We start from the raw sequence: 10254 nt of genomic DNA, 5'->3' as shown, positions 1-10254 counted from the left end.
GAATTTGCATAAAGCCCCAGACTTTAACTGATGTTTTATCTCCAATAGTCAGTTGTATTTCCCCACAAAACACACATCTTATCCTCATCATAATGATGTGGGCTGCCTTATAACAGTGTTATTCATTATGCACGGACTGTTGTAATTGCTGATCATCTTAACAATCGCATGTTACATAGGCTCTATGACCATCTGTTTAGTCCTGAATGTCGGCCTGCAACCGGCGTCCCCCCGATTTTTGTGATCTATTTCGGGCCAGAATGGTGAGGTCCACTCCGGCCCACAACAATCAACAAGAGGCGCTGCGTGACGTCAGCAGCGGAAACATCGGGCTCGTCTGTTCAAAATGGCAGCGTCTCAATCAGGAAGTGAAGAAAACAACTAAGAAGAATAAGTTGATTAAAACAGCATTTTCCCGGACAATTCGACGCCAGCTGTTATTACAAATTACAGCGCTGCTTGGATGTTGGATTTATAACCATACGAACACACGGTGAGTGCGCCGTGCGGGGTTTTAAAAGGAAGCGGAGCGTCGCTGGTGTTTTACTGGACGCGTTCGAGGCAGCCTCTCCTCGGCACACACGTTTTATTCACCGGGGTAGGCCGGGGTCTGGGGGGTCGGTGGACGAGAGTCGTATCAAAGGGCGAAATGGGGTTTTATTGAGTGTGATTCGAGTTAACCCCACGATCTGGTTTGCTTTGTGGAACTAATCGAAGTCGCGGATTGCTTTTTTTTTAATCATGGCACACTGTAAACAACAGCAACCGCTGCTTATAGTGTCGTACTAAACAGGTGCATTAGGCCAGTAACTATCATCAAGATGGCTTTTGGGGGGTTTATGTGTGTTGTCTTGAGCTGTGCTAAATTGGGAAAATTCAATACTGCGATTGTTTCCGACTATTTATGAGAATAAACGGTGAAGAAACCCGACGTCGTTGTTTCGGTGTACGTGGAGATCAAAACGAGCATACCCCCAGAGGCAGAAAAACTCCGCTATGCTAATCGAGCTAGCCTCATTATCGCGAGTTTTTACGAATATAATGAACCGGTTTCGGCCCAAACATGAAACTAGTACACAGGAGGGCACTCAGTTCGTTTAGATGTTGTGTATAACCGAGTAATCGGCGTTATTATGAAGGCGATCGAAGGAATTCCTCCGTCGTCCGCCGAGCTAGCTACCCGTTAAAGCGGTGCGAACGGGGCTCGCGTCCTTGCCTTCCTTTGTGTGTATGTGGACTTTTGTCTTTGAAGTCGGGTTTCGACAAATAAAGACTCCCAGAGCCCCACCATCCGTCGAATTAATAACCATAACCGCACTATCACCGAACTGCGATCCTCTACACGGGGTCTGATGCCCCGTACTGACCCACATACAGTGATTCAATTAATTTGTTTATATAATTGTGGCACAATGTTACTTAAAGTAATCCAGTGTTACCCTAGGACAACACTGTCGTTGGAGATGTCGCTCATTGTGTTTGATCTGATTTGAACTATGCCATCAGGATTATAGAAACTAACCGTCGTTAATGTGTTATAACCCAGGATTGAAAGTCCGCGATGCGTCGCGACTTTAAACGCTGTGCTGCACTGAGTTTGTCTTTCTTTCTATTAACCTATATCGTTTCCATGAGGTACTGATTCATTAAAAAGTTTAATTTGCATGTTTTACTTTTGTTTATAAGGCCTATAGCCTACTGCCCATACTCGATGCCTTGAAGGCCTGTCCGTACGTGTGCAATGGGGGAAAAGTTAAACCGGGGGTTTAATGAATTGAAACACGCTCGGAGGGCTTTCTAAATACTCCCGTTCTAAAGATTTATAAACAATATGGCTCCTGAGCGTTTTGCAATGTGTTACGGGAGACAAATGAATTTAGAGTTATTTTAAGAGTTGTTTAGTAGGCCAATCAGCCGAGATACGACGGAGAGTTTCTGTTCTTTGTCTCCGAAACTATTTCCAATATTTAGTTTCTAGGGTCTTTATTGTCTGCAGCCAAGGCCAGTCAGTCAAGCCTGATGCAAGCCTCGACACAGGTTGCCATGGTAGCCGGCTATTTTTCCAATTAGGTTATTTCCCCTTCGTGAAGGATACTATTTGCTAATTGTGAAGTGAACGATATGTCTTCCCTCTCCCAGCCTTCTGTCCCTTTAAAGGCCCTTTAGAGCTGATGACGTAGTATGCGCCTTTGGGGTCGCTGCTTTCTCTTCTTATTGGCAGCAGACGATATGTTTTACTATGAGAGTGTCAGGCAGAAATACAACCTTCAAAACACACACCTCTTCCCCGCCCCCCCAGCTACCTCAGGCAGCCTCTCTCCTGGCCGGTCCACCAGAGTTGCTGGATCAATAGAGGTCTGTCCATGCCCTGTGGTAACATAGAAAGAAGGGGTTTCAGAATATAACACGACTTTTGAATGTGTATGTTTGACAAAATATTTTTTTTAAGATATGGTATATGATGTAAACGTATACATGCTGAACAGGGGCTGTTTAATTGTAAGGTTAGCTTATGTGCCGCCTACACTTTTTCCTTTATCGGACCATCGTAACATGGTATGAGGAAGAAGAAAAAACAAAAACAAATTCTTTGTTTTGATTGTAGTGAAGGGATGGGTGTTAACTGTTGTATTCGACTTGTTTTAAGTATGTGAGCCTGGTTTCTGCAGCAGGCTTTAACTAGGTTAAAGGAGTGTGGCTGAAGCAGGGGTGAGCGTGTTGTTTTGGCCTGACATTGGTGCAATGCACAGGTCATCTCCCGGTGCTCATTCTTATACCCTTCATAGGTTTCGTTGTCTTAGGGTAGAAGAGACTGTGTACGCAACACAAAAGTGCATATTTACTCATTCATTGCAAAACCTTTCATTCCTAAACCTTTCATTCCTGATTACTCAAACCCTGGGTGACGCAGTATAAGCTGCCTGATGAGAGAAACTCTTTTTAAACCACCAAGCAGAGGCTCTTCATTTACTTGTGCTCTAGTAAGTAAATTCACCATAGCCCTGTTGTATTACTACAGTTCAGGAAGCACACACACACACACACAAATGTCTAATAATGATGTATAGACTAAAGGTCTGATTAAAGAATTGTCTTCACTCCATCTGTTCGCTTCAAAGGGCAAAATCCCCGGTGTAATTCAGCCAGAAGAACATTATTTCGGGTTCAGCGATTCCACTTGCCTTAACCCCCACCGGTATACCGCCATCACCCCTGCCTTGAATTAAACCAGGGCTATAAATTTCAGTGTAGGCCGCCTCTGACAATAAATCCCAGGCTGTTCGGGGGTGACAATGAGGGGAGCAACGCAGCAAGCTGTGGACGGGGGCTCTGGGAACGGTGGAAGGAGCACTGTGGGGACGACACACACACACACACACACACACACACACACACACACACACACACACACACACACAGTGTGTGGTGCTGCTGGTTCTGCCATAGAGGGTTTTTTGTCAGGGTAACTGTATGTGTATAAAAGAAAAACCTGCTGTCCCAGGGTTTTACATACTCTCCCTCACTATGCCCACCCCTTCCCAATCTGTGTCAGGGATACATTTTTATGGCCTGTAGGGTGATTGGAGTAAGAGTGAAAAATGTGGTGTGGGGCTGGGTGGTGGTGCCGGAGGGGGGAGCCAGGAAGGGCTGAAAGCTTAGACTGTGTCCTCTGCTTTCCTGGAATCGGGTCTTCACAGTTCATGTATTAATCATGGATGCTCCGTCCGTTCAGCAGAGGGACACAGATCAGCAGAGGGAGAGAGAGAGCATGTGGATGACATGCTTTTTGGGAAGCAATGTGACTGTAGTTTTGCCTCTCCGTTGGGATGTCTGAAGAGGGAGATGAGTTAAATAATGACGGTCTGTTTCAGAGCTGCCTATGTTCCGTTTAGGGGCTTCAGGGTGTGTGGGTGTTTTCCCAGGCCTGTAGGAGAGGACTGAAGTGTAACCAAGTGTTCCCCGCTCTGCATCTGTCCCCACGGTTTGACCGTGGAAAAAGTGCGGTAAAGCTCTTCTGAGAAAAACCCAGCCGATGTGATTTAAAAAATGGGACTAATCCAGGGAGGTATTAGTCGCCCTACTAGTGATTTGGTATAAATACTGCATGCCTGTCATATTCCCGAGATGGACTTCTCAAGGTCGTTTAAAAAAAATCTGAATGTAAAACTAACCAAGATATTTTGGGTGCAGAACGATTGGATGGCTGTATTGTTAACGTTCAGTGAATTATTTGCAGTGGCGAGGCCTATAAGGTGTGTTTCGTTCAACAATCCTGGCATCACACTCGAGACAGCTGAAAAAAGAGGAGGGAGATGTAGGCCATGTAGTACCAAAGTGAGATCTGCCTCTGTGCTTCTCACTGCTGCATGGTGTAGATTGACTGGCATCACTGACTGAAGCGACCCGGTGGGTTTGAATGGCTGACTCTGGGCTGGGTACAGGAGCCCCTGAACCAGAACCACAGTCTGGTTCTGGGTCAGACAGTGAGAGAGGCAGACGCCACAGGAAGGCTGTTACAAGGAAGGGTGGGAAAGGGGGCTTAGGGAAACTATTCCATGTAAAAAAAATAAAAAATAGAAACTCCTGTATAGACCTACTTTTGAGAATGTGGTATTTAATCAAATGCTAATATTGGGTTAATTTAAATGAGTGAGATTAGATAATGCTAAGTCTAAGCATTAAGGAGCTACCTCTGCTCTGGTGTGACCTTAAATCTATCTATTTGTCAATCATGTGCAATGAGCAGAAGTAGCCTGTATCTGACTCATGTCTCTTGTCTGGCCATTGCAAACCTACATGGCAGCGTCTTGTGAAGTTGTCCTTTCTTTAAGTTTTTATCCACAACTGGTGAGCAGACTGGTGAAAGGGAAACTATTTAAGAATAACTTCTGGTGAAAGGTGGACCACTTTTACATCTTGTACAATACACTGGCATGATAGAGTTAACCTTTAAATGAGGTCAACACAAATCACACTACACACTGACACACAGAAGTACACAGTCTACAGTCTATCGCAAGAGCAATTTTAATAATGTCTGTACCAATCATACACCTTGATTTGTATCTCTTTTGCTTTAGAAGTTATTTGGTAGGCCAAGCGCTATTATGCTATTACATAATATATTGTTTCTGGAAAGGAAAGGGGGAAAAACGAGTTGCCACATATCTGAAACGGCTGAATGTTTTTATGGTCTTTTCCAGCCACTCTTTGGACACCTCCCATTGAACACACCGAGAGACTGTCTGTTCGCTTAACCTGGCTAGCCGTCGTTGACCCAGAGCAACCAGGAGATTGCTTTAGCTCACTCAGCCCATTGTATGTCATTATCCTTCTATCTGTGCTGGGGCGAGCTGGATGACAGAGCGGAGGAAGGCTGGCTAAACGGGGGTCTGCTTAGTGGGTCGCTTCCTCTCTCTCTCTCATCAGGTTGGCCTTTGATCTATTCCTGGTAAATCCGTGGCATTAGACGTGTGGATTTGGTGCAGTGTCTGGTTTAAATTAGCACCAGCGAGCCACCGACCGCACAGCAGCCTTTGTGATCTTTCGTCTTCAGGATATGGGATGGCTGGGCTCCGGCTAAATCTGGCCAAAGAAACGTTTTCATTGCAAGCCACCTGGCGTGGAGTTGAATCGATGGTTATCAGGCTTTCGGGCTGCGTGGCCTCAAGCCTCTGTCTGTCTCTACGTTTTCTGTAACAGCAAGGGTGGCTCTCATAGGGTGAGCATGCTCCAGCTGGGATGACCTGATTTGCGATGGAGAATGCAGTGAAAGAGAAGACCATAAACGGCATCTGTGACTACCAACAGTGCAAGTGACAAAGACATGTAAATAATCATGAACACATAAATATGAACCTGCCTTTATCACATAACGATATCATGGGTTTAACAGCAAAAAACAAGAAAGTGTTCTACCGCCTATTTGATTTTAATTAGTTTAGCTCTGCTATTCTAATGGGATGTAGTGTCTATGGAAAGGATTAAGCAATGCGAAAATTGTCTCAAGTATATATTTTTTGTTAAGCAATGGTAAAAAAAAAAAAGGAACTTTAAGTCAGCTGAAATAATCAAGGGAACATGTGAACAAAATGTGATTGCCCAGTGAACCGTCTTGGGTTATGGTGGAGGGTCTAGGAGTTGGCAACTTGTGATTGCCTCTGCCAATCAAAAGTTTCACTTAATAATAAAATTTTGGCTACAAGTCTGTCAAATCAGCCTAGATATCGGGGTTCTGATGTCACCGAATACATCTCAGTTGAATCTTAGAGTTTGTCATTATTTCCATACAATATAGTGTGTGTGTGTGTGTGTGTTAAGTCTTAGTTCATTAAAGCATAGCGACTAAAACAACCTGATAGTTAGCATGATACCTTCTCCTCAGCTATGCTAGTCTCCAGGCTCTGATTCATACATTTTTAAACAGGCTAAACACAATAACTGCTACCTCTTAAAGCACAATTTGTTTCCGTTTCCCTGCTTTTGATAAGCCTACAGATCTGGTTACACAAAATCATTTGATCATTATGCTCTATCCTGTGACCTCTCCGCCTGCTTTTCTCAACTTCCTCAATAGAAAGACGTGTGTGTGTGGGTGTGGGTGGAAAAGGTGCTAATTCATAATGCAGGTTGTTTTGAATGACAGCCCCGTGTTCCCAAGGAAGTAATTTGTTCATTTTTATGAATATTTCATCACTGGAGTATATGAACACAGCCCCCCTGGTGTACCCATATAACAGCTCTTCTCAACTAGATGTACTGGTGATGGGAATACTAGTCACCGTTACCAGCTGACTTCCAGTTGCATGGCAACCATTTGGAATTTACCTGCTAACTGTCGTTTGCATTTCAGACGGATATTAGTTGCAGCATGATGGCGATCGTGTGTGTGTGGGTGTGGGTGTGTGTGTGTCCCTGCCTAGCGTGTCATTTCAAAGTCCTGTGCCTGTGCTTTTGTCTTCACTGAAGCCTTGGTCCACTCCGGGCCGTGTCTGAGGACGCATAATGAGGACAACGGGGAGCTCGCAGCGGAAGGGATTACCTCCGTGTCTTAGAAGGGATTTAATGCCAGGGCTCAGGGAGAAGAGACCTGAGAAATGTCCCTGGGAATCTGGGTAATGCATAATAGAGATAGCAAGGGGGCCAGGCCAAGCAACAAAATGGCAGGCTTAGAGGGTGTGGAGTCCCAACATTGTTTTTATAATGGAAGGGCTGACATTTGTTGAAGCATGATTGTTGTTGTTTTTTGTGTGCAAATGTTCAGGGTTATCTAGGTAAAAGGATTCTGCACCAAAAATTACACAAATTCAAAATCTACGTCATGGTAATCCAATACACCGTGTGAGCGGCGAGTATGCATTCGTCGTTCGCCCCGCGCACGCAGATTCATGTGCATTTGTTCGCGCAGTTCCTCTGGCGCAGACCAGAGGAAGTGTGTCGATGTCAGAGATGGCAGGCGAGGTGGTGGAGGTGGTGGTGGTGGTGGTCGCGGCGGAGCTCCTCGTGAGTGCTTAGCCGTGACTTAGCCGGCTTAGGGAAGTCACACTTCCCTGGATGACTTCCATGTGCACAACCCGGCGCAGGCCAATCAGCATGCTCTCGCCGCACACCCAGGGTAGATGGAGAGAGAGAGAAAGAGAGATAGCCTCCCTCTCCTCTGTCACTCTTTCCCTCTCTCCTCGCTGCACACACAGAGGGATGGAGCGAGAGAGAGAGAGGGAAAGAGTGAGAGTGAAGGAGAGAGAGGCTATGCTCACCTCCGTGAGCATAGCCTCTCTCTCCTTTACTCCCTCACTCCTTGAGAGAGAGGGAGAGAGACTATGTTCTACTCTCTCGCTTTCTACCCAACTTGCTCGCAGAGCACATGTTTGCCGGTGAGCTCGCCATCATGTCTTGGCGTCTGTGCCTGGCGCCTTTTTTGATGTGACAAAGACCGTGCCGGTGGTTAAACAACTCCCGGGTGGCAGTCGAGTACGAGGGGCGTACTTGACTCCGGCAAACCAGGGCCATTATTCTCACACACACACACACACACACACACACACACACACACACACACACACACACACACACACACACACACACACACACACACTAGAAGGGAAACGTGTTACACTCCCTGGTAATAATGCTTTCCTGGTTTGGCATTCCCATCACCGCAGCGTCTTGGGTTTTGACAACTTATCTTTAATGGTATGGTTCAGTGGGAGGCCACCCACAGGGCTCTGATCTGGGAGGGTCCGTGGGATCTGGAGGTTAGGGGATAGTAGGGGGGGTCTGATGCAATGAATAGATTGCCCTCAATACGGGCGGCTGGTACTGTCGTCGTTCCCCTGTGCCTTTTTGACTGTTGTTGCTTAATTTATCATTTCCCTTCCCATGGATCTACCTGAACTGTAACGTATGTAATCGCAGTGCAATGATTCTAAATATATATATTTTTAATGTTTTCAATTTTTCATTACAATAAGCAGCGTTGGTTGTTAGGATTGACAGTGAGGTTCCTGTCCTACTAGCATTGTTTTTGTTGTGTAAAGCGGCAACGATAGTGAAACAAGTTTTCCCACAGACAGCCACCACCTAGTAATTAAGTAACTAGCTTCTCACGATTCAATTGGCTTTTAAGTTTAAGTGGATTAGAACAACCCCCATGCAGACACCCAGCATCGACTTGCCGTGACCATAAACGCTCTTTTCCCCAGTAAAACAATTATTGATCCAACCCCGTGGATACCTTTGGTGCATCGGAAGGTACCAGCATCTCATATCTTTCTGCCATGCGCACCGGCACTCGGCACTCATGAAATGAATACCACCAGGGTGTTCTAGTAAATATGTGTCCTGACAGGAAGGGGACACCTGGGGCTCCTCGCCGAATGATCAATACCAATTGTCTTGAGGTACTTTGAGTAGGAGGGGGGGCGGGGGGGGACGGGGACGAAGACATCTGTTGCTAGGAGACTGTCGGGTATCGTTGGTGCTGGCGGCCGGTAGATAGGGAAAATTGCGAGCCGCAGGAGGGAAGAGCTGAGTAGGAGCGGGAAAAGGAGAGTCTGGGATGCTGGGAATGACTCCCACATCTGAGAAGATGGGGGGGGGGGGGGGGGCAGAGGAGGGAGGGAGGGAGAGAGAGAGGGAGGGATTGTGGCTGGGAGAAGGAAAGAAAATGTCCACTTGAGCCAATAAGGTGAACGAAAGCGTGGTTTGTCACAGTGTCCAATGAAATCACCTCTGTACGCCTGAGGAATTTATTATATCTTTGACAGCACACACACACACACACACACACACACACACACACACACACACACACACACACACACACACACACACACACACACACACACACACACACACACACACACACACATACACACAGAGAGAGAGAGCGCCTGGAGTGTTAAGCACCTTTTAACTCATTCATTCTCCCCAAATCCTCAGCCACATGTGATTTTCCCACCATGTTTTATCGCAACAAATGCCCCGCTGAAACCCTCAAAGCAGATTGTTTCTTTTTCTGCCGAGGGCAAAATGCCATCACCCTTCTTACCTTGTGCTAGCAGAAGATATGCACAACAAAGGGTCGGCATCGCATTTGATGCTGTCCTACGCGTGTTGCAAGGAGCCTAACAAAGCCTCTACTCTATCCCTGCATCTATCCTCCTTCACCTTGGACGCATAGAGCCCCAACCTTGTGTGTGATACAAATATAAACATAAATACATGGCAGTTTTCTTCCCTTGGATTTTACTCCAAACTATTTGTTTTTGTAATGTGCGAAACTGAGCCAATCGGGAAGGGTTTGGCTGATGTGCTTGTCAGGGTTCAAAATATGTTGCCTTGACTGACATTTTACGACTCTTTTGGAGTTACCTCACTGCCTGCACAAAGTACTAGTAGTCACAGCGGTCAAGTCTTCTAAACCCCCACCCTGCACCCCATGCGGGAGTTTTAACACCCTAACCAGACAAAGCCACGTTGGCAGCCTCGGGGAGGGGAGTGTGTGTGGTGGGGGGAGGCCTGTGTTTTGGTTGTGTGTGTGTGTGTGTGTGTGTGGCTTTGAAACGGGATTTGATTCTAGGTCAAACGTCTGTCTCAAACACAGATCCATGCACATGCACACACACACACGCACACTTAAGACCTTCTGAATTAGACCCTCATGAACTCTTATTAGGATTTATTACCATGGTTTTGTCCCCTGTGACCATGTCTGGCCCACGTTACTTCGAGGCCTTGTTTGGGGGAGAATAG

The 10254-nt window shown here is 46.2% G+C and overlaps 1 protein-coding gene across 2 annotated transcripts in view; it reads left to right on the top strand.

Annotated features, from left to right (window-relative positions):
- Nucleotides 1-354: 354 nt before the first annotated feature.
- The window catches only part of sbno2b (strawberry notch homolog 2b), a 56589-nt gene continuing 46689 nt past the window's right edge, over nucleotides 355-10254 (top strand). For both annotated transcript variants that reach the window (XM_079739737.1, XM_079739736.1), the window contains exon 1: nucleotides 355-493. The gene's annotated coding sequence lies outside the window, so the exon portion shown is untranslated. The remainder of the gene's footprint in view (nucleotides 494-10254) is intronic.

Source organism: Pollachius pollachius (genome assembly GCF_949987615.1).
Source record: "Pollachius pollachius genome assembly, chromosome: 7".
NCBI lineage: Eukaryota > Metazoa > Chordata > Actinopteri > Gadiformes > Gadidae > Pollachius > Pollachius pollachius.
The sequence above is the reverse complement of the archived record's forward strand: the minus strand, read 5'-3'. Positions and strand labels throughout refer to the sequence as shown.